Below are 6,000 nucleotides of genomic sequence, written 5' to 3'. Positions count from 1 at the left end.
ACAGTACAAACCGAAAGTCGTACAAACCGGAAGTCAGCGAAATAAAGTTATGCACAGAGCTTGCATACAAGTATTAATCTCTATAAACGCATATCTACATGTGAATGCAATCAAACTGACAAAAAGTACACGGACAGTTTGATTGCATTCTTAATGCTGAATTTGTCTCTGAAACATGATTTATTAGAAAAATGTTATGTGTAACAAACACATAACATTTTTCTAATAAATCATGTTTCAGAGACAAATTCAGCATAGGTTTTACAAGTACAAAACTTGTTTTTACAACTACAAAACTTTTTCTTCTCACCGCGGAATATTAATTAGTAACATTCTTTGGGCTCAGAACAGTCTCATAATACACACATGCACACAGAAGGATTCACACTTGTATTTCATGATCCACACTTGTGTTTTTCAATGCACACACAAATGTGTTCCGTTTCATATACATGTAAATAAAATCCAAATACAGAAAAAAGTTTTACATATGTATTTTTGATCCACACATATTTGTTTTCCGTTTAAAACCTCTGCACCTGCAAACACAAACCGCTTTCTGTGCACGGATCGCTGTGCATTCGTGTGTGGGTTTTTGAGACTCCCCTGACGGTCAGCCGATTCGTACTTGTAATTGTTTCTATCTATAGCCAATCAGATGTCTCCTCAATTCTAAGCCAATCACATGAGCGCGCCCCCACGAGGGTAGATTTCTTGCGTTCATGACGTAGCACTTCATGTACGCATTTTGCGCAGTCCGGAGCTGACAGCTCCATGGAGCCTGCCTGCAGGCGCTAATCTCAGGACACCTCCACTCTCAGTACATTGCCACTTTCCGAACAGGAAATGCACGCAAATACAATCTTTTATATTATTAAAGTATTATTCCGATCCATTGATGAATGCTTGTGTACACAAAAACGGCAGGCAAAACCGTTTTAAATGTGTGTTTCCTGTGTGGCGAATACAGCTGCTTTATTTATGTCTGTATGAAGTTGTTGTGAGTGTGGAGGGAGCAGCTACAGGTTAGCTTAGCCTAATCGATCAGTGCACTACGAAGCCAGTGCTAGACAGTGACCTGTTAACGGGGGGGGAGCCCCGCCGGTCATTATCGGCCGATATTCACTCTTAATAGTTTGATCGGTGCTCTCTATAAAGGCCGATCAGCAGAGCTGGATCTGATCGATATGGACATAAACGCGAGTGAAGTATAACCGGACGCGAGAGATATCAGATCAGCTGCTGAGTCTGACGGAGACACGCAGCTCTGCATGATCACCTGAAGCTCCGCCCTCTGTTTAGCGAGCTGACCGGACAGCGCAAAATGCGTATATGAAGTGTCCTGAATGCAAGAAATCATACCCTCGTGGGGCCGCGCTCATGTGATTGGCTTAGAATGAAGGAGACATCTGATTGGCTATAGATAGAAAAAATTACAAGTACGAATCGGCTGACCGTCAGGGGAGTCTCAAAAAACCCACACACAAATGCACAGCGATCCATGCACAGAAAGCTGTTTGTGTTTGCAGGTGCAGAGGTTTTAAACGGAAAACAAATATGTGAGGATCAAAAATACATATGTAAAACTTTTTTCTGTATTTGGATTGTATTTACATGTATATGAAATGGAACACATTTGTGTGTGCATTGAAAAACACAAGTGTGGATCCGGAAATACAAGTGTGAATCCTTCTGTGTGCATGTGTGTATTATGAGACTGTTCTGAGCCCATAATATTCCGCCGTGGCTGGCACATGCTCCACGGCAGCAGGGGGCGCTACTGAGTCCATTGGGGAAGGCGGGAGCCTCCCGCCCATTGAGCAGAGCATGGAACAGCCCTTGCCAGCCTGATGACAGCGGTGTTTCTAGCGATCCAGCGATCTGGGTCAGTGTTTTGAACAAGGTGAATTTAGCGATCACAACGAAAACAGCCAAGACACATATTGAGCCCAGAAAATGAATGTTATTATGGCTGTACATATAATAACCTTTGTCTAAAATGGACAACATTGTAACTAAGGAGATTTAAACCACACAGCGATTCTGCACTCTTCATTTTCTTTCCTGCTATATTCAATGAGTGATACAAATATTGTGTACCATACATTCTGAATAAAACTGATACTGTTGGACTCGGAGTCGGTACTAGTTTACTGCTACCAGAAATAAAAGGAAGTACTTTACTGTGTACTTTGTGAGTAATCCTCTGCAGAGTCCCCTCCGTATAATGCATGTTTTCTGCTATCTTTGATGAATGATAAAAAGACAATTTTACCATAAGTTCTTAATGATATTGAGACTGCTGGACTCAGTATTCTTACACCTACTATCACAATACATTGAAGTACTTCTAGTGTGTGTTTTCTTTTTTAATCCTCTGTCAAAGTCCCCTCCTCAGAACCTAATCAAGCCACTTCTGCTAAGTTTGATGAGGGAAAAACGTTTTTTTTTGCCACTCTTCGTGAGATTGACACTGTTGGACTCAGTACTAGTCCCACAAGTACTATGAAGTACTTTTACTGTGTACTTTTTGAGTAATCCTCTGTCAATGTCCCCTCCTGAGTACAATAATGCATGTTTCTCTGCTATTTTGAATAAGCGTTAAAACACCTTTCTTATGAGACTGATATTGTTGGACAGAGTACTTAAGAGGATGGTAGCCTACATGGTAGACATGATATCAGCAATACTTCCGTCAGTACTCTGGCAGCAGCATTTTAACCCCTTGGAAAGTCTTTAGAGTCTGGCCTGGATAGCTGGTCAAAAATATCCTTCAGCAAAGTGACAAACCCTTGTGACTCTTGTCTTGTTGGCCTCTTATGGGGCTGCTGTCTTTTAAATAGGATTATTTTTCTGCTCCTAGTTCATTTCTCTCAGATTCTTCCATCAGTCCCAGTCATTGCATGTCTGTCAATAGAGCTACGAAAAATGTGTCCAATTCAACAAAATGTTTTTGTGAAGGTCAGAGCTAAATTATAGATTGTTTGATTGTGTAATTACAAGGTGAGGGAAAATAAATCCACATCCTATTAAACTTATTTTATTTACTTTCCCATGTTGTGCATATACTTACTTGTATTAAATGTTGAACCACATGCTGGATAGCTTCCCCAGCCTCAAGGAAATACAATAAATGGATTCATAATTAAAATGTTTTATAAAAATGTATAAATTAATAATGTTGTGTGCAAACATTTAAAATTGAAATATAAAAGGAAAAATAAGTTTACTTTTGAAATGATTTCTCACAAAAACCTTTCTAAATTATAGTAAATTATTAAAAAAGGTTTGGTCAATATACGTTTTTCTGCCTAAAATAGTTGAAATTGAACGTAAACTATATCAAACACCACATCCAAGGCAATTAACCCACTTTTGCCCGCTATTTAAATTGACTTTGGTTGAAGTTAATAACAATATTGATATTATATAGATATATAGCATATAATTGATGCAGTCTTTCTGAACACTTTTAAAATACTGCAAATGAAGAATATTTGTAATCTTCTGCACAGATAGTGGCTTAACTTGAATTTGAAAACATGTGGCAACTTTATTAATACAGCAGTTGAAAAGATTTGTGGAAAGAAAAAATTCTTCATGGGCTTCAATGGCTCACTAGATAAAGGGCGTTTTATGGTTGCTTCTTATCCTGAGATAGTGGTTTGTTTAAATAACTATGACATTTGAATAAATATTGCAAAAAAGGGCTCCAAAAAATGCATATACATAACCTGGCCGGCTTAACCCGTCTGTATTTCTTCAAGCACCACAAGATTCATAGTTTATAAAGTACAATTCTGGGCCATTGATTGTGTTATTTCTCCAAACACATACAGTACAAATGCCTGTTATGAAGCCTTAAAATGGTGCAGGACTTTACATTGGGTTATACTTAAAGACAGGGCTATTCAGTTAAGAGAAGAGCAAAAAGGAAATAATTTTTTTATAATGGGTGATGTAAGATGAATGACAGACATAATATGAGGTCCTTGGCACTCAGACTCTAGAGGGGTCATGTTGTGATGGGGGCATCACCCTTACAGCATCAGGACAATATAATATGGAGCCGCACACTGGAAGTGTGCTGGAGGCGTTGACTGGGACCGATGGAAGGATGAGGCTGATGAGACTGAAGAATCTGCGAGGTACGAACTAGCGGCAGAGGGATAATTATATATTAAAAGACAGCAGCATCATAAGAGGGCAACCATGTGACAGAGTGTGTTACTTTGCAGAAGGATATTTGTGACCAGCTATCCAGGCCAGACTCTAAAGACTTTCCAAGGGGTAAAAGCTGCTGCCGGAGTACTGACTGGAAGTATTGCTGATATCATGTCTACCATCCTCTTAAAATACTCCGTCCAACAATATCAGTCTCAGGAAGAAATGTTTTTTAACGCTTATTAAAAGAAAAACATGCATTCTTGTTCTCAGGAGGGGACATTGATAGAGGATTACTGGAAAAGTACACAGTAAGTACTTCATAGTACTTGTGGGGGTAGTTTCACTAGTACTGAGTCCAACAGGATCAATCTCACGAAGAACTAATGGCAACAAAAAAGAATTCCCTCATCAAACTTAGCAGAAGTACGTGGCTTGATTTTGTAAAAAAATACACAGTAAAAGTACTTCAATGTATTGTAAGTAGTAACTAATACAAAGTCAAACAGTATCAATTTCATTAAGAACTAATGGTAACATTTTATTTTTATCATTCATCAAAGATAGCAGAAAACATGCATTATGTACTATGGAGGGGACTCTGACAGAGGATTACTCACAAAGTACACAGTAAAGTAATTTTATTTCTGGTAGCAGTCAACTAGTAGCCTACCGGGTCCAACAGTGTCAGTTTTATTAAGAACTTGTGGTAAAAAATATTTGTATCACTCATTGAATATAGCAGGAAAGAAAATGAAGAGTGCAGAATCGCTGTGTGGTTTAAATCTCCTTAGTTACAATGTTGTCCATTTTACTACAGATCTATCTTATAACTGGCAACAAGACAAGGGAGTGGGAAACTATATATTGGCAGGCTAAGGGGGAACAGGTGCAGACAATTAGGGCGGAGTCGACAATCACAGTGGAGGGATAACACACAAGGGGAGGAAGTGAGGTAATCTGCAACAAGAAGGAAAGGTTACTACAAAATAAAACAGGATACAAGACTGAACTTAAAACATTAACTTAACAGATTTTACGAGATATAACAGTAGCCCCCCTTCTAGGGACGGCTCCTGACGGCCCAGGCACTTGTGGATGGCGTCAGTAGAAATCGTCAAAAAGATCCTGACCCACAACAAAACTTGATGGAACCCATGAGCGTTCTTCAGGCCCATAACCCTCCCAGTCAACGAGGAATTGTCTGCCTCTTCCTCTCTTGCGTACCGCCAACAGACGCTTGACTGCATAAACCGGACCACCCTCGATCAGTCGGGGGGGTGGAGGAGGTTTGGCTGCGGGGACCAATACACTTTCTTTTGCTGGTTTCAGTCTTCCCACATGAAAAGTTGGGTGGACTCTCAGGGACCTGGGAAGGCGCAAACGGACAGACACAGGATTAATAACCTTTGTCACAGGAAACAGACCTACAAACCTAGGTGCAAGTTTTCGGGATGCGACGTGAAGAGGAAGATCCTTCGTTGAGAGCCAGACCTTCTGGCCAGGCTTGTACACGGGAGCTGGTCGGCACCTCTGATCTGCTGCCTTTTTCATTCGCTCAGAGTTTCTCATAAGTATTTTGCGAGCGGCACTCCAGATGCGGCGACAATGCCTCACCAGGGCGTGGGTAGAGGGGACCGTGACCTCCTTCTCAGTCTCCGGGAACACAGGTGGCTGGTAACCATAGGCACATTGGAAAGGGGTTAACCCGGTAGCAGCGGTGGGAAGCGAGTTGCGGGCATATTCAACCCAGGTAAGGCATCTGCTCCAGGACGAAGGGTTCTGAGCAACCAAACAACGAAGGCACGTCTCCAACTCCTGGTTCAGGCGTTCTGT

Source organism: Pseudochaenichthys georgianus, chromosome 5 (assembly GCF_902827115.2).
Source record: "Pseudochaenichthys georgianus chromosome 5, fPseGeo1.2, whole genome shotgun sequence".
NCBI lineage: Eukaryota > Metazoa > Chordata > Actinopteri > Perciformes > Channichthyidae > Pseudochaenichthys > Pseudochaenichthys georgianus.
The sequence above is the reverse complement of the archived record's forward strand: the minus strand, read 5'-3'. Positions refer to the sequence as shown.